This window comes from Mastigoproctus giganteus, chromosome 8, assembly GCF_048544385.1.
Source record: "Mastigoproctus giganteus isolate SK-2022 chromosome 8, ASM4854438v1, whole genome shotgun sequence".
NCBI lineage: Eukaryota > Metazoa > Arthropoda > Arachnida > Uropygi > Thelyphonidae > Mastigoproctus > Mastigoproctus giganteus.
The window spans coordinates 9,767,269-9,791,991 of NC_143582.1; the positions used below are offsets into that span (position 1 = coordinate 9,767,269).

The following is a 24,723-nucleotide window of genomic DNA, read 5'->3' on the forward strand; positions in this document are numbered from 1 at the left end:
CCACTTTAAAATCTCGTCCTTTATCTAAACCTTGGTTTTCCAATAAATGTGCTAAGGCTGTCAAAGAGAAGAATGTTGCATATCGTAATTGGCTTGTTTCTAATTCTTCAGTTTCATTTTCTGCCTACACCAAAGCTCGCAACAGTTGTAAAGCAGTTATTAATCAGTCCAAACTAGAGTTTGAACAGGCTAAGACTAGAAAACTTGCTTCTTGCCCTAATGGTAGCCGAGCATTCTGGTCTCTTGCCAAAGCTATTGGCCACAACTTTTGCCCATCTCTGCTCCCACCTCTGTCCAAACCAGATGGTTCTGTTGCCACTTCAGCCAAGGATAAAGCTGACCTGCTAGCATCCCATTTTTCTTCCAGCTCATGTATTAATGATCTTGGTAAAACATCTCCCACCATTCCCAACACGCTCCATTCAATGCCTCCTGTGGTCTTCCATCAAAAGGATATCAGAAGGATTTTGATGAATCTTGATGCTAAGAAAGCTCCAGGTCCCGATGGTATTTCTCCACTTGTTCTCAAAACCTGTGCTCTGAACTAACTCCTGTACTTTGCTGCCTTTTTTTCACTTTCTTATTCCAAAAGTGTTTTTCCTTTTGCTTGGAAATTTGCTCATATCCAGCCAATTCCTAAAAACGGTGACAAATACCTCCCATCCAATTATCGTCCCATTGCAATTACTTCTACTCTTTCTAAAGTAATGGAGAAATCAATTAACTGCCAACTCTTAAACTACCTATAAACCTACCGTCTGATCAACGATCACCAGTATGGATTCCGTCAGTGTCGATCCAATGGACGCATTAGCATTAGCATTAGTAGAGGCATTTGATGCAAGAAAGCAAGCTTATGCAGCATCAGCCAAAAAAAAAAAAAAAAAAAACCCACTTCACCCCTCTGTTCGTTCAAAATACCTGTCCAGCTGAGCCTTAAACTTATTTAGGCTATCAACCTCCACCACAAGAGATGGAAGTCTGTTCCACCAACCAACCACCCGCTGGCTAAAGGCAAATTTCCGCACGTCTATCCTACATCTGTCTTTCCTCAATTTGAATTTATGCCCTCTCAGGTGATTTTTCTGAGCTAGAGGAAGAATCCCATCAGCATTGAGCATGCTTAAACCATTCAAGGCTTTATACACCTCTATCAGATCACCTCGCTGGTGCCTAGTCTCCAGACACTGTAATTTGCAAAACTTAAGCCTTTCTTCGTAAGAGCACCCCTTTGTTCCATTCACTAATCTTGTTGCCCTTCTCTGTACTCGTTCCAGCAGCTCTACATCCTTTTTGAAATGAGGCCTCCAGACCTGTATACAGTACTCTAGGTGTGGCCTGACCATCGCCTTATACAATGGAATAATCACCTCCTTATCCCTGCTGGAAAAATTCCTGTATATCATTGACAATACTCCATGAGCTACTCTTGCAGCCCATCTGCACTGCTCAGAGAACTTCATATCTGCCTGCACAACCACCCCCAAGTCCCTTTCATTCTCTACCACTGTCAGTGTAGTACCACAGAGTTGATACGTTGCTCTGGGGTTGCTGTTTCCCATGTGTAGTACTTTACATTTGTCAATGTTAAACTTCATTTGCCACCTCTCAGCCCATCTGCTCAACCTTTCCAGATCCTGTTGCAGCAGCATAGTGTCAGTAGTGTCCTTGACAACCCTGCCAACCTTTGTATCGTCTGCAAACGTGGACATTAAGCCCGATATACCATCATCAATATCATTTATAAATACAGAAAACAATAATGGACCCAACACTGAGCCCTGAGGGACTCCACTAATAACATCAGTCCACGATGAGCAGTGTCCATTGATTACCACTCTCTGTCTTCTCCCCCCAACCACCCCTTTATCCATAGCAGCAATTTGCCTCCAATGTCACACTGCTCCAATTTGTGTAGCAGTCTGCCATGTGCAACAGTATCAAAAGCCTTTCTAAGATCCAAGTATATAATATCAAAGTTATTCCCTGCATCCAGTTCTTTTGTGACTGCATCATAGTATCCAATCAAGTTGGTCAGGCAAGACTTCCCCTTAACAAAACCATGCTGTGTCTGAGCTATAACTGAAGTCTTGTCTAAATGATCCTGCAGTGCTTCTTTAACCAGTGCCTCCATTAATTTTCCTGGAACAGAAGTTAAGCTCACAGGTCTATAATTACTTGTGTCAGCCTTTGATCCTCCTTTGTGAATTGGGGTCACATTTGCACTTTCCAGTCTATGGGTACCTCCCCTGAGTCCAAGGAAGCTCTCATAATTATGGCTAAGGGTTTGCTTACTTCCTTTGCTGCCTCCTTTAATATAACTGGATAGATCCCATCCACCCCGGGTGCCTTCCTTGTGTTTATCTTCAACAGTTTCTCCTCCACTTTACTCCCAGTTATTTCAAGATTCTGTAGCTTACTGCTAGAGTTGAATACACCTCTGGCATTCCCCTCGCTGAATAACTCCTCATGTGTGAATGTCGATGCAAAATATTCATTTAGTTTGTTAGCTACCTGAGCAGGATCATCAACACTTGACCCATCAATATCAAGTGGACCAATCTGATTCATCCCCTTCCTTCTAGAGTTTACATAAGTAAAGAACTCTTTGCTGTTTTTCTTTGCATCCCTTGCCAAGGATTTCTCGTAATCTGCCTTCGCCTGCCTAACCTCCTTTGTAACTTGGTTGCATATCAACTTGTATCTATCATAGGCTTCTGTGTCATGTGTTAATTTGTCTGTATCCCATGCATTTTTCTTCTCTGCCATATGCCTCATTAGTTCATCTGACATCCATTTTGGCCTAAACCTTGAACAATATTTCTTAGTTGGTATGTAAAGCCTTGTAGCTTCCAAGATAAGTTCTTTGAATGCTTCCCATTTTGAATTTGCTGTTGGTAACATCATCAGTTGGTCCCACTGTATAGATTTTAAATACTGTCTCAGACCATCGTAGTCGCCTTTACGAAAGCAATAACCCTTCCCTTTACCCCTGATGGTAGTTACCTCTTTGAGTAAATCCCACTTCAGCACACTGATCACTGCCACCTAGTGGTTCCTTTATCTGCAGATTCTTAATGCATGAAGAATCACTACTGATAATCAAATCAAGAGTATTAGTCCCTCTAGTTGCCTCCCAAACATGCTGATGTAGAAAACAATCATCCAATAAATCCACAAAAGCCCTGCTAGTGTGTGAGTAACCAGCCCCCAAATTCCAGTCAATATCTGGGAAATTAAAATCTCCCATTATAAGACACTCTGATTTACTGGCCCACTCTATTTCCCTGTACAGTTCCTTATTATACTCATCAGAGTCATTAGGCCTATAGCACACTCCTACTCTCAATTTTGATCTCCCAATGTTTATGTCACACCAAACTGACTCCACACTGCACTGTCCAGCGATGTCGACTGGCTTCACTTCCTTGGTTTTTATGTGTTTCTTAACTAATAGCATAACCCCTCCCCCCTTCCTATCCTGTCTATCCTTTCTGTAGACGTTGTACTTCCCAAATTGCAGTTCTGCATCCCTTATATCTGTGTGACACCACGTCTCTGATATCCCAACAATATCTGCCTTCGATGTTTTGAGCAATACCTCAAATTCATCAAATTTATTTACTAAACTCCTAGCATTGGTGTACACGCAAGTATACCTGCACCTGTTTCTATTCTTAGCTAACCTAACACAACCCATGTGTTTACTTGTACCGCAATGGCTCCCAGCAGTCTCTGAAATACCATGCATCTTGTTTTTCAGGCTTCTGCTCATTCTAATAGAAGCAGTGCAAGAATCTCTTTCACCTCTGCCAGTGGCTACTGTAAATCTATTGGTCTTTGTCTCCCCCCAAGCTAGCAGTTTTCCGACCCACCTAACACTGCCTCGATAGCATCAGCAAATATTCTTGCACCCTTTCTATTTAAGTGTATCCCATCCCTGTAGAAGCAATATTCTGGCTTATGTTACCCATTTATGGACTAATTCAACGGAAAGGTTCGGTGAAACACAAGTAGTTGCTCTTGACATCTCAAAGGCTTTTGATCATGTTTGGCATAAAGGTCTTCTAAACAAGCTTCCATCTTATGGTTTGCCAACTGTTTTTAGTAATTGGTTATCCAGTTTTCTCTCTGATCGCTCACTGAGGGTGATGGTAGATGGCTCTCTGTCTTCTAACTTGTCCACTAATGCTGGTGTCCCCCAAGGTTCAGTTCTTTCCCCCACTCTTTTCCTCTTGCATATCAATGACCTTCTTCCATTGACTGGAAATCATATCCATAGTTTTGCCAATGATAGCACATTGCATTCAACTTTCCATTTTGAGAAACCTTGTCCTGCCCAATCAGCTTCAACTTCTCGAAAATCTGCTACCAATTCCTTAAATGCCGATCTTCAGGTAATTCTCCAGTGGGGCAAAGACGTATTAGTTTGTTTCAACCCTTCTAAAACTCAGTCTTGTCTTATATCTCACAAAAAGGATTCTTCTGCTCCTATGCTTATCTTTAGTGACACTCCGATTTCTAGGCAAAATGATATATCTCTTTTGGGGATTACCCTGACTTCTAGTCTCTCTTGGCACAAGCACATTACAAATATTGCTTCCTCTGCATCTAAAAAACTTGGTTTTCTCTTTCGCTCTCGGCGTTATTTTTCTTCCAAACAGCTGCTCACTCTGTATAAATCGCAAATCCGCCCTGCCATGGAATATTGTTCCCACATCTGGGGTGGTGCCCCAAAACCTTTCTAAGGCTTCTTGATTCCATTCAGAAGAGGGCAGTTAGGTTAATTAATGATTCATCTCTAACAGAGTCTCTCCACTCGCTTTCTCATGGACGCACTGTTTCTGCTGCATGCCTCTTTTACAGATACTTCCATGGGCACTGTTCTTCTGAATTGGCTTCTATAATTCCTGCTCTCTCTTTCAAAACAGTCCGAACACATGCCGCCACTAGCCAACATCCATTTACTGTCCAACTTCAAACCCACAGAACCATCTTTTCATCTTCCTCCTTTATTCATTCAACTGCCGTTTTCTGGAACAACCTTCCTTCATACGTATTTCCTGAAAATTACAATCTACAGAAGTTCAAGTCCAATATCAACAAATATCTTCTTTTGTCTTCTTAACCTCAAACCCAAGCACGGTACTAAGTACTATAGGTTCTAATACCTCTCGTGTTTGGGGTTCACATAAAAAAAAAAAAAAAAGGAAACAAAGCTTACACAGCATTAGCCAAAAAAAATTAAATTATTCACATAATTTTCCCATTCCATCTAATAATTTGTCCAGACCTCATTTAAATTTATTCAAATTACCTACTTCTGCAACAGCAGGTGTAAGTTTATGTCAACAATCAATTATGTTCTGGCTAAATGTAAATGTATCATAATCTGTTCTTCCAAATTAGCATTAGTATTAGTAATGGCATATGATGCAAGAAAGCAAGTTAAAAAGCATTAGCCAAAAAAAAAAAAAAAAAAACCTTCCCATTTCACCTATCCATTCCTTCCAATAGTTTGTCTAGTTCTTTCTTAAATTTATTTAAGCCATCAACTTCCACAACCACAGATGGAAGTTTGTTCCAGCAATCAACCATACATTGGCTAAAGGAAAATTTCTGCACATCTATTCTACAACTATCTTTCCTCAATTCGAATTTATGCCCCATTAGGTGTGCAATCTGAGCAAGAGGAAGAATCACAGCAACATTGAGCTTGCTCAAACCATCCAAAGCCTTAAACACCTCAATCAGATCACCTTCATGCAGGTGCCTAGTCTCCAGATGCAACTATTCTGTATACCTATCCATTTCCAATTTAAATTTATGTTCCATTGTGTATGTCGTTGGAGAAAGGGCAAAGATATCATCTGCACATTTAGTTCACTTACCCCTTTTAAAGCCTTATTCACTTCAATTATGTCACCACACAGATGCCTAGTTTCAAGGCAATTTACTCAGCCGTAGTCTCTTTTTTGGTAAGAATATCCTTTTATTCTTGTAACTAATTTGGTTGCTTTTCTCTACACCCTTTTCAACAGATCTATGCCCTTCTCAAAATGAGTTTTCCAAGCTTTTTTTGCAGTATTCTATATGTGTACTAACCATTGCCTTATTCAGTGGGATAATTACCGATTTGTCCCTACTGGTAAAACTATTTTATATATCACTAACAGAATCCCATGAACTGCTCTAGCAGCCTATTTGCACTGCACACAGAACTTCATGTTGAATTGTACAATTACCCCAGATCTTTTTGCAAATAGTATGTTAATCACAGATTATTGTTACCAATATGCAGTACCTTACATTCATCGATATAGAACTTAACTGCCATTTTAGCATTAGCATTAGCAGAGGCATATGATGCAAGAAAGCAAGCTTATTCAGCATCAGCCAAAAAAAACAAAAAAAAAAAAAAAAAAAACCCACTCCCATTTCACCCCTCCGTTCGTTCGAAATACCTGTCCAGTTGAGCTTTAAATTTGTTTAGGCTATCAACTTCAACAACCAGTGATGGAAGTCGGTTCCACCAACCAACCACCCGCTGGCCAAAGGCAAATTTCCGCACATCTATCCGACATCCGTCCTTCCTCAATTTGAATTTATGCCCTCTGAGGTGATTATTCTGAGAAAGATGAAGAATCCCATTGGCATTGAGCATGCTCAAACCATTCAAAGCCTTATACACCTCTATCAGATCACCTCGCCGGTGCCTAGTCTCCAGACTCTGTAATTTGCAAAACTTAAGCCTTTCTTCGTAAGAGCAACCCTTTGTTCCATTTACTAATCTTGTTGCCCTTCTCTGTACCCGTTCCAGCAGCTCTACATCCTTCTTGAAATGAGGCCTCCAGACCTGTATACAGTACTCAAGATGTGGCCTTACCATTGCCTTATACAAGGGAATAATCACCTCCTTATCCCTGCTAGAAAAATTCCTGTATATCATTGACAAGACACCATGAGCTACTCTTGCAGCTCGTCTGCACTGCTCAGAGAACTTCATATCTGCCTGCACAATTACCCCCAGGTCCTTTTCATTCTCCACCACTGTCAGTGTAGTACCGCAGAGTTGATATGTTGCTCTGGGGTTACTGTTTCCCATATGCAGCACTTTACATTTGTCGATGTTAAACCTCATTTGCCACCTCTCAGCCCATCTGTTCAACCTGTCCAGATCCTGTTGCAGCAGCATAGCGTCAGTATTGTCCTTAACGACCCTGCCAACCTTTGTATCATCTGCAAACTTGGACATTAAACTTGATATCCCATCATCAATATCATTCATAAACACCGAAAACAACAACGGACCCAACACTGAACCTTGAGGAACTCCATTAATAACATTAGTCCACGTTGAGCAGTGTCCATTGATTACCACTCTCTGTCTTCTGCCACTCAACCATCCCCTTATCCATAGCAGCAATTTGCCTCCAATGCCACACTGCTCCAATTTGTACAGCAGTCTTCCATGTGCAACAGTATCAAAAGCCTTTCTAAGATCCAAATATATAATATCAAAGTTATTCCCTGCATCCAGTTCTTTTGTGACTACATCATAGTATCCAATCAAATTGGTCAGGCAAGACCTGCTCTTAACAAAACCATGCTGCGTCTGAGCTATAACTGAATTCTTGTCTAGATGATCCTGCAGTGCTTCTTTAACCAGTGCCTCCATTAATTTACCTGGAACAGAAGTTAAACTAACAGGTCTATAATTACTTGTGTCAGCCTTTGAACCTCCTTTGTGAATTGGGGTCACATTTGCACATCTCCAGTCCATAGGTACCTCCCCTGAGTCCAAGGAAGCTCTCATAATTATGGCTAAGGGTTTGCTTACTTCCTTTGCTGCCTCCTTTAATATAACTGGATAGATCCCATCCACCCCAGGTGCCTTTTTTATGTTTATCCCCAACAATCTCTCCTCCACTTTCCTCTCAGTTATTACAAAATCATCCAGCTCACTGCCAATGTTTACTTTACCTACATCATTCTCCTTCCTGAATAACTCCTCATGCGTGAATGTAGATGCAAAATACTCGTTTAGATTGTTAGCCACCTGAGCAGGATCCTCAACTGTTGAACCATCAATATCCAGTAGACCAATCTGATTCATCCCTTTCCTTTTCGAGTTCAAGTATGTAAAGAACTCTTTTCTGTTTTTCTTTGCATCCTTTGCCAAGGATTTTTCATAGTCTGCCTTTGCCTGCCTAATCTCCTTTGTGACTTGGTTACAGACCAACTTATATCTATCATAGGCTTCCATGTCACCCATTAATTTGTATGTATCCCATGCATTTTTCTTCTCTGCCACATGTCTCATTAGTTCATCTGACAACCATTTAGGCCTAAACCTTGAACAATATTTCTTAGTTGGTATGTAAAGCCTGGTAGCCTCCAAGATTAGTTCCTTGAATGCTTCCCATTTTGAGTTTGCTGTTGGTAACATCATCAGTTGGTCCCACTGTATAGAATTTAAATACTGTCTCAGACCATCATAGTCGCCTTTACGAAAACAAAAACCCTTCCCTTTACCTCTGATGGTAGTTACCTCCTTGAGTAAATCCCACTTCAACACACTGTGATCACTGCCACCTAGTGGTTCATTTATCTGCAGGTTCTTAATGCATGAGGAATCACTACTGATAATCAGATCAAGAGTATTGCTCCCTCTTGTTGCCTCACGAACATGCTGATGTAGAAAACAATCATCCAATAAATCCACAAAAGCCTTGCTAGTGTGCGAGTGACCAAACCACAAATTCCAGTCAATATCTGGGAAATTAAAGTCCCCCATTATAAGACTCTCTGATTTACTGGCCCACTCTATTTCCATGTACAATATCTTATTATACTCATCAGAGTCATTAGGCCTATAGCACACTCCTACCCTCAATTTTGATTTCCCTATGCTTATGTCACACCAAACTGACTCGACGCTGCCCTGTCCATCGATGTCGACTGGCTTCACTTCCTTGGACTTTATGTGTTTCTTAATTAATAGCATAACCCCTCCTCCCCTCCTGTCCTGTCTATCCTTTCTATACACATTGTATTCCCCAAATTCCAGTTCCGCATTACTTATATCTGTGTGACACCACGTCTCTGATATCCCAACAATATCTGCCTTTGATGTTTTGAGCAATACCTCAAATTCAGAATGTCTTGCATATATGGGAAAGCTTTTGATACTGTTGCACAAGGAAGACTACTGTAGAAATTGGAGCAGTATGGCATTAAGGGCAAATTGCTACAATGGATAAAAGGATGGTTGAGTGGGAGAAGACAGAGAGTGGTAATCAATGGGTACTGCTCTATGTGGACTAATGTTATTAGTGGTGTCCCACAGGGTTCAGTGTTGGGCCCATTGTTGTTTTCTATATTTATCAGTGATATTGATGAAGGTATGTTAAGTTTAATGTCAAAGTTTGCAGATGATACAAAGGTTGGCAGGGTTGTTAATGACATTAAAGACAGTATGCAGCAGGATATAGAAAAATTAGGCAGATGGGCTGAGAGGTGGCAACTGAAGTTTAACGTTGACAAATGCAAAGTACTTCGTATGTGTAGCAGTAACTCCAGAGAAATGTACCAACTATGTGGTGTTACACTCACGGTAGTGGAGAATGAAAGAGACTTAGGAGTAATTGTGCAATCAGATATGAAATTTTCTGAGCAGTGCAGATGGGCTGCCAGAGCAGGTCATGGAGTCTTGTCAATGATATACAGGAATTTTGCAAGCAGGGATAAGGAGGTGATTATCCCCTTGTATAAGGCAATGATCAGACCACACCTTGAGTACTGCATACAGGTCTGGAAGCCTCATTTTAGGAAGGATGTAGAGTTGCTAGAATGAGTATAGAGAAAGGCAACAAGACTGGTGAAGGGAACAAAGGGGTGCTCTTAAGGAGAAAAGCTCAAGTTTTGCAAATTACAGTGTCTGGAGATTAGGCACCTGCGAGCCAATTTGATTGAGGTGTATACGGCCTTGAATGGATTGAGCATGCTCAATGCTGATGGGATTCTTCCTCTTGCTCAGATTACAAACCTGAGGGAGCATAGATTGAAACTGAGGAAAGGCAGTTGTAGAATAGTTGTGCAGAAGTTTGCCTTTAGCCAGCAAGTAGCTGATTGCAGGAACAAACTTCCATCTGTGGTTGTGGAAGTTGATAGCTTAAATAAATTCAAGGCAGAACTAGACAAACATTTGGAATGAATGGATCGGTGAACTTTTTTTTTTTTTTGGCTGATGCTGTATAAGCTTGCTTTCTTGCATCACGTGCTTCTACTAATGCTAATGTGCTGAATGGGCTTTTCTGCTATTGGCCAAAACAGGTAAAATTCTGAAGGTTCTGGGCCAAATGGTCATGACAGTTCCTTACCACTAATTATACATTTTTCAAAACAGAATTTAATTTTTTTTTATTGGTCAATGCAGTTTAATTTTTATACATTAAATAATAAGATAAGAATTAATACAAATTAAATAAGAAAATCTAAGATTATTATTATATGACACAAATAGCATTCTTAATACACACAAAATTATAATAATATTGTTACATACTGAGAAGATACATAAAGCATCGTAAGAAACCAAATACAGAAAATAATTTCAAAAGTCAATGTGAAAATTTTGTGATACATTCAATTTTAACTCAAATAAGGGAGATGCATAATGCTTAGGGCTGTCTACATAGCTGAGGGTGGAACAATGTAAAGAAATTGGCCACATATATGAATGTGAGATATGGGGTTCTCTGAAAATGATATACAGGAATTCTGCTAGCAGGGATAAGAAAGTGATTATACCATTGTATAAGGCAATGGGGCATTGTATAAGGCAGTGAAACTAAAACTACTGGGTTCCTGGTCTGCCTCCACAGGGCGAAGGTGGGGCAACGTTGGGCCTCAGCAGGGGTCCAGCGGCTAAACGACCAGATGAACAATGGTACACGACATCACACAGATACAAAGCCCACACACTTTTAAATCTCTGGCATTTCCCAGTGAACTGGTACACCCACAATGAAAGCAACACGGAGATGGGGGAAACCCCTGGTGCCGTCTGACACTAAATACACCTTACACCTTAATGTATAATTGCATAATTTTTGGCAATGGTATAATTTTTTATTTTTTTTGTGGTCTCTGCCAGGAAGCTCAAGTGACCCTGGCAGAGACCAGCCAGAGATTTTGGGACTGCCTGGCTACCTCCCAGAGGTTAGTGGTGGGCAACACGGAGTACCATCAGGGGTCCCGTGGCAAAAAGTCATATGACAACCCAACACTACACTTCATAAAACAACAAACTACTCACACTTTTGCCTTTCACAGAGTACTGTTTTACTGCACAGAGTATACGGCGCAGCTGTGGGATACCAATGGAGGTGCCACCAACCCAAACACTATGCCACTATGTATAAGGCAACAATCAGGCCACATCTTGAGTACTGCATACAGGTCTGGAGGCCTCATTTTAGAAAGTATGTAGAGCTGAACTGCTGGAAAAATACAGAGAAGGGCAACAAGAGCAATGAGGGGAACAAAGGGGGTGCTCTTACCAAGAAAGGCTTCAGTTCTGAAAATTGCAGCACCTGTAGACTAGGCACCTGCAAGGTGATCTGACTGAGGTGTTTAAGGCTTTGAATGGTTTGAGAAAGCCCAGCGCTGATGGGATTCTTCCTCTTGCTCAGATTACACACGAGGAGCATAAATTCTAGCTGAGGAAGGATGGTGCAGAATAGATGTGTTGAAGTTTGCCTTTAGCCAGCGAGTGGTTGATTGCTGGAAAAAACTTCCATCTGTTGTTGGTGAAATTGATAGCTTAAATTCAAGGATGAACTACACAAACTATTGAAGGGAGTGGATAGGTAAAATGGGAAGGATTTTTTTTTCTTGGCTGATACTGTATAAGCTTGCTTTCTTGCATCATATGCCACTACCAATGCTAATGCCCTCATAGTTCATGAGCCTGACATGCCTGCTGTAATGCATTTGCTGTGAGTTGTCTGAATACTGTGATGCAAGTAATATTTACAGTGCAACACTAAATATTATTTCCAATGCAGTATCCACCCAGCCCTCTGTGGCAGCCTAGTTGACTTGATAAAACACCATCTGCCACTTGTTTTTGAAGAGGGCTGGGTCCAATTCCTGTCAATGACTGGAGAAATTTCTAAATTGCTCTTCATTCAAGGTTATAGTTAGCCAACCTCAGATGGAGAGTGTACATTTTCCCATGCGTTATTCAGCATTTTCCAACCAATACAACATGCATAATCGGCCCATGAACACCCACTTCTACAGAAATAATACACTTATGGTTAGGGGCCATAAATACCAATGCATATACATATATATGTATATTTCTAGCTCAGCAGGTTGTTCAGTTAGTTTATTTCATCCCATCTTATTTTCTGGGTTTGTATATTCTGTATGTATTATACAGCTAGTGGATAGGTAAAATAGATGCAGTCTTATAGTGCAGAAAACTTGTACTTATGAATTCAAAATGCTTGTACATGAGTAATATTCACTGTACCCTTGACTACGTTGGTGCATATACACACACACATATATATATACATAGTGTTTCAAAAGTGATGTACGATACATACATATATATATACAGGGTGTTTCAAAGCCAACGGCAGTGCACTCAAGGCTGCACGTTTATACCACGAAGCATTTCCCCACCGAAGGCAGCCCAACAGGCACACATTCATCAGAGTACATCAACGCCTTAGAGAACATGGGCGCTTCACACATGGAGTACAAGCAGGTAGGCCCAGAAGCATAACACGTGATGTTGAGGAAAGAGTGTTAGAAAGAACATCCTGTAACATGTAACATCTGTAAAATCCTGTGTTGAAACCAAAAATTTAAAATGTATTATCTTATGTTTAACAAAACCACCCTTAGCAAAGGATTCACAGCTTTTTGCTAAACTAGTGCTCCCATAGTCAGTGGCGGATCTTAACAGAAAATGTGCATTATATCAAAAATGGTTCATTTGCAGCCCGATGTTAACTGGGACTATTTTGCTTATTTTTAGTTTGTACTATTACCTTTTCTACTAAAGGTAATAGTAGACCCAGGCTTGGCTGCTTGTGCCTGGGGGCAGGCAGCGGCTGCCTGGGTGTTGGCTGCTCCCTGGTGGCAAGGTGGACATACACAAGCGATAAAAAGCTTGCTGAGTTTCTGCACCACCACAGACGTGCAAGGTGGAGATGGGCTAAGGCCTAGGAGCCACCCTTGATACAGGTAAAACACACACACACACGTGTTCATATATAATATAGTATATATATAGGTATAATGAGAATGATAATGCTAATGTATATAAAATGGTATATATATATTCTCTGTAAGTTCTTGTATATAAAATGTAAAGAATTGTGTGTACAAATAAATGGAAAAAATGGAAAATGTACTTTTCACCTTTAAATTATTGACCATCATTTTTGAAACACCCTGTATATATATATATATATTTTATATGCTATTATTCTCTCATAACTGACTTTAAATTGGATTCATACTCTCAGAAATTTGATCAAGGTCCTTGATCAAATTTCTGAGATCCAGAAGGGGAATTCAAATGGCATTTGAATCTCCAAACTGCCCAAGCAAGCCCATTTCTTCAAAATGTCCTTTACTTTTTACTTTCCTATATTCTTCTTTTTATTTCTTGTGAGCCATTACAAATGTGTAACAAGAAACTATATTACTACCTCTTTTCTCCTTCACAAAGTTTTAGCACCTTTTTCTTGCTACTTTATACATTATTTACTTCTTTTTTCTTTTGGATTTTATCTATCATGAATTTAACCTCTTAGGATGGTTGGTTGGTTTTAATGGAAGTTTATTGGCACAAGGGCAACAAGGCCAAATTTAACCTCTCACTTTCATTTCATTCATTCATTTTTTTTTTTTTCCACACTTGAGGTTTGTATTGTCATAGCCTTTTATGTTCTATATATTTCCATTACATCTAATTTTTGGTTTGGCTTAGTCAAGTTCTTTTACTATTTTCTTTGTACATTTTCCTTCAGTTACTCTGTTAAGTCAACCATGAACCATGTGACTGCATTATAAATATGGGGCGACCATATTTATCATCTTTTGTCCTTAAACTCATAAATTTCACTCAAAAAAAAAAAAAATGGGTAGGAAGAGACTACGAAAATTGGCAATGAACTACAAACCTATTGGAAAAAAAAACAGAAGGCATCCCAGAAAAAGATGGATCAAACAGTTCTTTGAAGAGATTTAATGGTACAGGAGGAAGTACAAGAAAAAGAAAACGATGTGAGATTATAAAATTACATGCAAAGGTGTCATAGTAATTGTAATAAATTTGTAATAGAACTATATTAAAATTGGAGCCACTGCCATTTGATTCAGTTTTACTAATAGTTTTTCTGAAATTAACATAAGCTAAATTACCATCTGATCCATAAAAACTAAACTGTCTGTTCACTGAAATACTTTGCCCATAAGATTATACTGACTACAGCTCTGTCCACAGTCAATGAACTTAAATGTAGTTTATTGCTACTGATACTTCTAAAAGGTATTGAAGGATCAAAAAATTCATGGGTATCGAGTACTGGATTTTAAGATGTTTGAACCATCTTAATGGCCATCCTTTCACCATCTCGTGTTCTATAATGTATACAAACCTTGGTTGCACCCCTTGGAATCAGTTTCTCATGGCAGGAAAGCTACACAACCTCTATCAGCTCCTCACCGATCACCTTGATGCCCCAAATGTCCACAATCTTGTTGCGAGTCCTAGGCTGTCCCGTGTCCTTTGCAATGACAGGTGGATTCCCCCTAAGAAGCTCACTACAGAATTTAACAATGATTCAGATTTTTTCTGACTAACATCTGCCAAATGTACAACACCCTGAAGACTGACCCCCCACAAGTTCTGTGATGATAAAGTATACAGGTCTCAAAAGATACAGGACATGTACCATCACATACAGCTGTAGCAGTTTGCTGATTATCCCCTTCAGGAGAGAATCTCTGTTTAAATAATCTTAATATAAAAAATAATTATGTATTATTACAATACATAATTTTCTTTACTGAAAATGACAGGAGAAATTAAATTTCACTCTCATAATTAAATTGTTATTTTCGAATAGGGTTGCCAGGCGTTATATACAGGACATGTCCTGTATTTAATGATTTTATATACAGGACATGTCCTGTATTTAATGATAATGATCCTGTATTTAATGAATACAGGACATGTCCTGTATTTAATGATTTTGTCCAGCATCCTGTAGTGACTGACTGTCCTGTATTCACCTTTTTTTAATAAATTACAAAAATTTGGCAGTTAAAGCTATTTTTAAATCACAGTAATTGGCAATTAAAGCACTTAAACAACAACACTACTTCAATTTATTGTTAGTTCACAACCCTTTCAACGGGTCAACCTCTGTTTACGGTTAGTTATAAGTTTGGACTTGTGAGTGACAGACACACTGATGTGGCTGTGAGATTATCAACTTCAATCTTTTCAATTATTGTGGTGGTTGCTATTATCTGTGTTTTATTTGTGTATATTTGAACCAAAATGCAAGTGTAAATTTCGGGATGAATTTTCTGAACAGTGGAAATTTATTAAATGAGGAAAAAGTCCTTTTGAAGCTCTTTGTGCAGTATGCAATTGTTCATTCAATATCGAAAATGGAGTCAGATATAAACCAGCATATACTAACAGCTAAGCATAAGAACTATATGATTTCCTCAACTAGTACCAAAGAAAGTGATAAAATAACAAATTTTTTCATTAAGAGAAATTCAGATGAAGATAAAATAATCGCTGCAGAAGTTTTAATGGCCTTGCACACTGTATATCATCAACAGTCTTTCAACTGTTTGAATGTAGTGCTACCAAGAGTATTTTCTGATTCCAAAATTGCAAGCAAATTTTCAAGTGCCAGGACAAAATTTATTGCAATAATAAAAAATGTAATAGCTCCATTTATTATTAAGAGTATAAACATAGCATAAACAGCATTTATGTTGTTCGAACTGAGCGATTAAAGGATTTTTGTGATTTTGTTGCCATTCAGTATTCTTCAATTCTCTCGCATTCAAAAACCCGTTAACTCACTTTAGCAAATGCAGTTGAATCCTCAGTTTAATTGAAGCACTGAAATCATACTTTAATTGTGAAGAAAAGGCCCCAAAAATTCTTAACTTTGAATGAAGCCTACTTATTTCTTTTTCATAGTCTTCAATCTTTAGTAATAGGATTATGCAAACTGAAAGAAGTGCAAACAGTGTTATTGAAGTACTCCATTGCTTAAAGGAACTTGAATGCGTTAAAGAAAGAATTGACAAAAAATTTATCCCTTTGTGTCAAGGCTGTTCTTAAAAGGGACAACATTACTTATTGACAGGAAAAGAAATTCTAACTTAAAGTGGATAATTATTATAGCACTTGCCATTACTATCTTTTGAAATGTATTACATCCATGTAAAAGAATCAAATTCTTCAAGGGATACTCTTCCAGCATGAGAACAAGTGGAATCATCATGTGTAGTGTTGAAGAAGGGAATAAAAATTGACAACAATGCTCTTTTTTGTCAGTGGATAATATTTAAAAAAAGTTGATCAAGAGTTGCAACATAATCCTGAAGAATGGAAAAGCAAGTTATGCTATGAAAGGGGGCATTATGCGCTTCGACAAATCAAATTTGAAGAACAATTGATTGATTTGGTTTTTAATGGTGCATTGAAGAGCAATTCTCAGAGTTGTTATTAACTTTATTCAGTATATCGGCTCATAATGCTAATGTTGAGCATGTTTTCTCATTAATGAACGTTCAATGGACAAAAGAATGAAATAAGTTGGATGTGAACACTGTAGAAGCTATGTTAAGATGTAAAAGGCACATAGACTGTAACTGCATGGAATTTTATATGCAAATTCTGCAAAACAAGGAACTATTAAGGAGAGCCAAATCATCAGGGAAATATAATTAAAGAATTGTGTAATTTTAATACTTATTTTAGATAACGAATAATTGTTTAGTATAAATGTCCCATGCAATATTTTTCTTTGTCTCAATGAACAATGCAACACCTCACACAAATGTGAAGTGTGCAACAGTAAAACGAACTGATGGTAACCCTGAAGCTGTTCAAGGAGGCAATAAAACACTTGTACATAATAATTCTTTCACTACGCAGGCCAACTACTATTCTTATTTATCGTACTTTCATTCTCCAGTGCATTATCAGTAGCCACGTGTTCATTTTAGCTGTGCACCATACTTGACGTTTCTATTTCAACGAGCTATGATACAGTAACACTTACGCACACAAAGGTGTTGATAATTACCTGTTACGTAATAAGCATCGTTTCTTCTTCGTTCTATCTAAATAGCAGAACATGTAATAAAAGTGGACAAAACATAACATCCATATTAGAGTCATCCATTATTGTAAACTGCACAGCAGTTCACTGTAAGAATGAGTCAGTCAAGCCTATGTGACACCTTACGATCCCAAAGAAAAATCAATACAAATAACAGTAAGATAAAGGCCCAAAGTTATATTATAAATTAACCAACTTTATTAAAAGTAACGATATTTGCAGTGTACGCTGATAAACCAATAAAAAAAATTTCTTCCTTTAATTTTTCCATGATGCACACGAGAATGTAAACTTTAAGCCGAATTATACCAAAAACTTTTAAATAAGGTACAACAGAAACAAATGCTGTTTCAATATATACTTTCGAGCAATCCATTTACAGTGCCATCTATCGTACAAAATAAAATTTAAAGCAGAAATCAAAGCTTGAACGAAATTCTTGAACACTATATACTGTGTATCTAGTGTTCAAGTTGCTTACAATAAATCTGTACATCGAAGGTATTCTATTCAATGTCGATGTTCTTGTTTATACTCTGGCACGACAAGAAAGTTCTTTCTGTTCTAATTCTTTCCTGGTGTGGAAGAAGAGATGGATAGTATAAATTTCTTCAAACTACCCATCTCTTCAGCACCATTTGGAAGTTTGTTCCAATAAATCAATCAATACAAATATTAATCGTATTTATCAGTCACGGGCTTGAATCCCCTTTTTTTTTGCTCATTTTACAGGAAGAAAATTCGTAGTTTCCTGAGAAGGGGAGAGGAATTAATGAACAGTTCATCTGAGAGTGACTGTCTCAATCACTCCCATCGGGATTTGTCACTAGGTGCAAAAGACACGTGCCAAGGTCTCCAGATTCAGGTAGTTTCAGAGGGAGGTTGATTATTGGAACAAACTCCCACAATGTGCTGAGAGATCGGCAGTTTGAATAAATTCAAACTGGCCATCTCTTCCACACCAGGAATGACTAGATGAACTGTTAGAAGGAATGGACAGGTGAAATGGTTTATTTTTGGCTAATACTGTAAAAGCTTGTTGCTTTCGTGCACTGATTGTTGTATACCATCGCCAAGTGCGCCGTATATAATTGTCTATAAACTGCATGTGTTCGTGATTGGTTTGCTGGACAAAAAAATACAGTTTCCGGGAGAAAGATCATATTACCCTCGCCCGAGAGCGACTAACTCTTAAAGATGTAGCGACTAACTACACTGCTCGACAAAATTAACATAACACGTAGAAAACGTGGTGTAACTCGTGCAGCTTGCGATGAAGTGAGACAAAAATTGGTATGGTGGTGCACCATAGAATAACAAAGAAATGAGGATACAGCGAGAAGTTTCGGACAGGTATAAAGGACATTTATAGGGGATGTATAAGAATTACTAGAGAGGTCAACATTACAAAAGTCGATACAAGACGCTCGAAATTATGGTGCATGACATCAGTACGGTGTATGCTCCCCTCAAGCGATTAACGAGGTTTGACATCGGTGAACTGTGCTCGATATAAGGGTGTCAAAATAAGATTCTGTGGCAACAAAAGAGAATAAATCAGTGCAGGTGGAACTACCCTTGATAAATCAGTGAGAAAAATTCCATAGATTCAGTTTCATAAAGTTAAATAGCTGCTTCATTATAATGGATTGAATTATCTTTGAGATTGTATATAATTGACAAACTGGTCTGTATTTGTGGGTTATGATGGATTTCCAATACTTGTGCTTACCTCTTCGAAACCAGTCAGAGAACGTGCCGTAACTAGTTAAAATTCTTTTACTGTTCAACTTCAAACTCACAGAACCAATTTTTTCTTCCTAGTTTGTTCATTCAACTTCCTTTTCTAGAACCAACTCCATGCATTTTTCCAGAAAATTGCAATCTGCAGTAATTGAAGGCTAACGTCAACAAGTATCTTCTTTCATCATCTCAACTTCCAACCCAAGCACGGTACTAAGTAACTATAGGTTCTAATACCTCTCGTGTTTGGGGTTTTCACAGAAAAAAAAAAAAAAAAAAAAAAAGTCTGGGCAACGGTGGGTATGATTTTCTTTCATTTATCTCTTTTTCTTTTATTTCATTTTATATTTACAATCATTACTTTATTTTTTTTCTTACTTTTATTTATAATTTTTTTATCTTATTTAATTTTACTTCACCTTCATTTTATTTATTTGTTTTTTTTTTCACTTTGATCTATATATTTTTTTACTATCTTATTTTATTTTATTTTACTTTTTTTTCTCTATGCTGCTACCCTAAGTTTGAGTAGCTGTGGGTAGGGGATTTGCTGGCACCCACTTGTATAGCACTACCTCCGGTGGGTGTGGGACTTCGCTCTCTACAGGGCAGACATTGATTATAATGGTCTATCTCCACTTGGCTAGGGACATCTGTGGCCCTCTTGGTGCAGACTGCTCCGGGCACTCTTTCCAACAGATCGCCTGCCCGGTGGCAAAAAGGCAGGAAACAATTAAACAACATATAATACACGTTTCTGGCCAATCTATAGAGTTTTGTATCATCACAGAGTCATCACTTCTCTTTCTTGATGAGTCCTTTCTACTTCCCTATCTCTCAGGGTAATTCGGGAATTTTTTTTTTTTTTTTTTTTTTTGGCTGGAGCAGCAGGCTTCCTTGCACCATATGGCTAATAATAATCCCATTTTTCCATCAGTACACGCCTTAGCTCACCAAGTGACTGAGGAGTTGAGTGTTGCTGTGCGGTCTAGGGAGTCCACACATGTACGATCGGATTTAAGTCTGCCGATTGTGCTGGGCACAGGAGTCGTTGGATATCTTCAGTTCCAAGATATTTCTCCACGACTTGCTCTATATGCAGTGGCGTTGTTGAGCATGAAAAGAAAATCTCAGCCAACTCACCCTTTAAAAGTAGCACATAGGGTTCAAGAATAACAATAATACGATTTTCCAAGAGCGACATAAAAACTTTTCACAAAGTCAGAAGACAGTGAGCACCGAAGTCAATTGTTAAAAACCAAAACAAAACTATTATATTAGGCCACCCGACTATTTAAATTCATATTCAGTGCTGTATATCTTATGTGACAATTGTGTGCGTTCTAGGGTATGTCTGCCAGGGGCAAAGGTTGATGACGTTGTAGAGCAGATATCATCTTTTAAGGGCACAAAAGGTGATATAGTTGTACACGTTGGCACTAACGATATCAAGAGTAGGAGACCGGCAGAATTGCTTAACAAGTACAGGTCACTGTTGAGAAAAAGCCGTGAAATAGGGTTGAATTTGAAAGTGTCTGCAATTCTGCCCAGACACGATAGGAAGCAGTATATGATGAGAGCCTTGTCAATCAATTTAGCCCTGGAAAGATTGTGCAAGGCTCAAGGGGTAGAATTTTTTTCAGCCTGGACTGTACGTGTTAACAGGAGAGATTGCTTCTACGGGGATGGGACACACTTAAATAGAAAGGGTGCAAGAATATTTGCTGATGCTATCGAGGCAGTGTTAGGTGGGTCGGAAAACTGCTAGTTGGGGAGGACACAAAGACGAATAGATTAACAGTAGCCACTGGCAGAGGTGAAAGAGATTCTTGCACTGCTTCTATTGGAATGAGCAGAAGCCTGAAAAACAAGATTCAGGATATTTCAGAGACTGCTGGGAGTCATTGCGGTACAAGTAAACACATGGGTTGTGTTAGGGTAGCTAAAAATAGAAATAGGTGCATGTATACTTGCGTGTACACCAATGCTAGGAGTTTAGTAAATAAATTTGATGAATTTCAGGTATTGCTCAAAACCATCAAAGGCAGATATTGTTGGGATATTAGAGACTTGGTGTCACACAGATATAAGCAATGCAGAACTGGAATTTGGGGAGTACAACGTCTACAGAAAGGATAGACTGGATAGGAAGGGAGGAGGGGTTATGCTATTAGTTAAGAAATACATAAAATACAAGGACGTGAAGCCAGTGGACATCGCTGGACAGTGCAGCGTCGAGTCAGTTTGGTGTGACATAAGCATTGGGAGATCAAAATTGAGAGTAGGAGTGTGCTATAGGCCTAATGACTCTGATGAGTATAATAAGAAACTGTACAGGGAAATAGAGTGGGCCAGTAAATCAGAGAGTCTTATAATGGGAGATTTTAATTTCCCAGATATTGACTGGAATTTGGGGGCTGGTCACTCACACACTAGCAAGGATTTTGTGGATTTATTGCATGATTGTTTTCTACATCAGCATGTTCGGGAGGCAACTAGAGGGAGGAATACTCTTGATTTGATTATCAGCATTGATTCTTCATGCATTAAGAATCTGCAGATAAATGAGCCGATAGGTGGCAGTGATCACAGTGTGCTGAAGTGGGATTTACTCAAAGAGGTAACTACCATTAGGGGCAAAGGGAAGGGTTATTACTTTCGTAAAGGCGACTACGATGGACTGAGGCAGTATTTAAATTCTATACGGTGGGACCAACTGATGATGTTACCAACAGCAAATGCAAAATGGGAAGCATTCAAAGAACTTATCTTGGAGGCTACTAGGCTTTTACATACCAACTAAGAAATATTGTTCAACGTTTAGGCCTAAATGGATGTCAGAGGAACTGATGAGGCATATGGCAGAGAAGAAACATAAATGGGATACATACAAATTAACACGTGACACAGAAGCCTATGATAGAAACAAGTTGATCTGTAACCAAGTTATTATTATTATTATTAAATCAGTTTATTTCCCAAGGAACCTTGGGTCACCCTGGGACGGCTCTGTGCCAGAAGGGTGTGAATGTTTACGGACTAAGGTGCGAGGAACACATGCACAATAAACAAGAGTACATGCGTGCTCGACCCGAGACATTTACAGGATTAAATATACAATAATATACAAGATATACAGTAATATACAAAAAAAAAAAAAAAACAGTCTGTCATCCAGGAGCAGGTGAGTATTATAATTTCATAATCTGGTAGCAGTTCTTGAGGATTTCCTTCCTGTAGGACTTGTCTTCACAGAACCTATCAGGGTGGATCCTAAATTTATTGAAGATCCGAAGACAATTGGCTGGAAACATGTTCCGCAGGGAATCAATGTTTGACAGCATAAGGCGTAGAGGGAGACAGGGGTCGGGGTGCTCCCCCTTTCCCTCCTCGGGCCAGAGATTAATGTGGATACTGATGGAGCATCAATTCGCCTCGTTAGAAGCCGTGCGAGCGTGAAGACATTTTTTGTCATGATGATATGTCTCCAGGGAGTGGTGCCCAGATTTGCTTGTAGGATAGATCTGGAGATAGTTAGGGGGTGGCCTACCACCCTGTTCATCCATCTAAGCAACCAGTACTCTAAACTGAGAAACTTCTGTTTAGAGTACTGAGACTAGTTTCCCAGTTTAGAGTACTCTAAACTTTCTCAGTTTAGAGTACTGTAAACTGAGAAACTTCTGAAGGTATGAGGCAGGGGCAGATGACCAAATTTCTGAAGCATAGAGAGGAATCGGCGTAATACACCTCAGGAAGTGCCGAACAAGTTACAAAGGAGGTTAGGCAGGCGAAGGCAGATTACGAGAAATCCTTGGCAAAGGATGTAAAGAAAAACAGCAAAGAGTTCTTTACTTATGTAAACTCTAGAAGGAAGGGGATGAATCAGATTGGTCCACTTGATATTGATGGGTAAACTGTTGATGATCCTGCTCAGGTAGCTAACAAACTAAATGAATATTTTGCATCGACATTCACACATGAGGAGTTATTTAGCGAGGGGAATCCCAGAGATGTATTCAACTCTAGCAGTAAGCTTGAGAATCTTGTAATAACTGAGAGTAAAGTGGAGGAGAAATTGTTGAAGATAAACACAAGAAAGGCACCCGGGGTGGATGGGATCTATCCAGTTATAATAAAGGAGGCAGCAGAGGAAGTAAGCAAACCCTTAGCCATAATTATGAGAGCTTCCTTGGACTCAGGGAAGGTACCCACAGACTGGAGATGTGCAAATGTTACCCCAATTCACAAAGGAGGATCAAAGGCTGACACAAGCAATTATAGACCTGTGAGTTTAACTTCTGTTCCAAGAAAATTAATGGAGGCACTAGTTTAAGAAGCACTGCAGGATCATTTAGACAAGACTTCAGTTATAGCTCGGACACAGCATGGTTTTGATAAGGGGAACTGTTGCCTGACCAATTTGATTGGATACTATGATGCAGTCACAAAGGAAAACTGGATGCAGGGAATAACTTTGATATTATATACTTGGATCTTAGAAAGGCTTTTGATACTGTTTCACATGGAAGACTGCTGCACAAATTGGAGCAGTGTGGCATTGGAGGCAAATTGCTGCTGTGGATAAAGGGGTGGCTGAGGGGGAGAAGACAGAGAGTGGTAATCAATGGACACTGCTCGTCGTGGACTAATGTTATTAGTGGAGTCCCTCAGGGCTCAGTGTTGGGTCCATTATTGTTTTCTGTATTCATAAATGATATTGATGATGGTATATCAAGCTTAATGTCCAAGGTTGCAGACGATACAAAGGTAGGCAGGGTTGTCAAGGACACTACTGACACTATGCTGCTTCAACAGGATCTGGAAAGGTTGAGCAGATGGACTGAGAGGGGGCAAATGAAGTTTAACATTGACAAATGTAAAGTACTATACATGGGAAACAGCAACCCCAGAGCAATGTATCAACTCTGTGGTACTACACTGACAGTGGTAGAGAATGAAAGGGACCTAGGGGTGTTTTTGTACAGGCAGATATGAAGTTCTCTGAGCAGTGCAGACGGGCTGCAAGAGTAGCTCATGGTGTCTTGTCAATGATATACAGGAATTTTTCTAGCAGGGATAAGGAGGTGATTATTCCCTTGTATAAGGCAATGGCCACACTTAGAGTACTGTATACAGGTCTGGAGGCCTCATTTCAAGAAGGATGTAGAGCTGCTGGAACGAGTACAGAGAAGGGCAACAAGATTAGTGAATGGAACAAAGGGGTGCTCTTACGAAGAAAGGCTTAAGTTTTGCAAATTACAGTGTCTGGAGACTAGGCACCAGCGAGGTCATCTGATAGAGGTGTACAAAGCCTTGAATGGTTTGAGCATGCTCAATGCTGATGGGATTCTTCCTCTCGCTCAGAATAATCACTTGAGAGGGCATAAATTCAAATTGAGGAAAAACAGATGTAGGATAGACGTGCGAAAATTTGCCTTTAGCCAGCGAGTGGTTGGTTGGTGGAACAGACTTCCATCCCTTGTCGTGGAAGTTGATAGCCTAAATGAGTTGAAAGCTCACCTGGACAGGTATTTTGAACGAACAGAGGGGTGAAGTGGAAGTGGTTTTTTTT

At 39.2% G+C, this 24,723-nt stretch overlaps 1 protein-coding gene across 1 annotated transcript in view; it reads right to left on the minus strand.

The window, feature by feature from the left end:
* LOC150081238 (E3 ubiquitin-protein ligase HACE1-like) overlaps nt 1-17,511 on the minus strand; it is a 105,564-nt gene extending 88,053 nt beyond the window's left edge. Inside the window, exon 1 of the mRNA XM_090378955.1 lies at nt 17,373-17,511. The gene's annotated coding sequence lies outside the window, so the exon portion shown is untranslated. The remainder of the gene's footprint in view (nt 1-17,372) is intronic.
* Between the last annotated feature and the right edge of the window lie 7,212 nt (nt 17,512-24,723).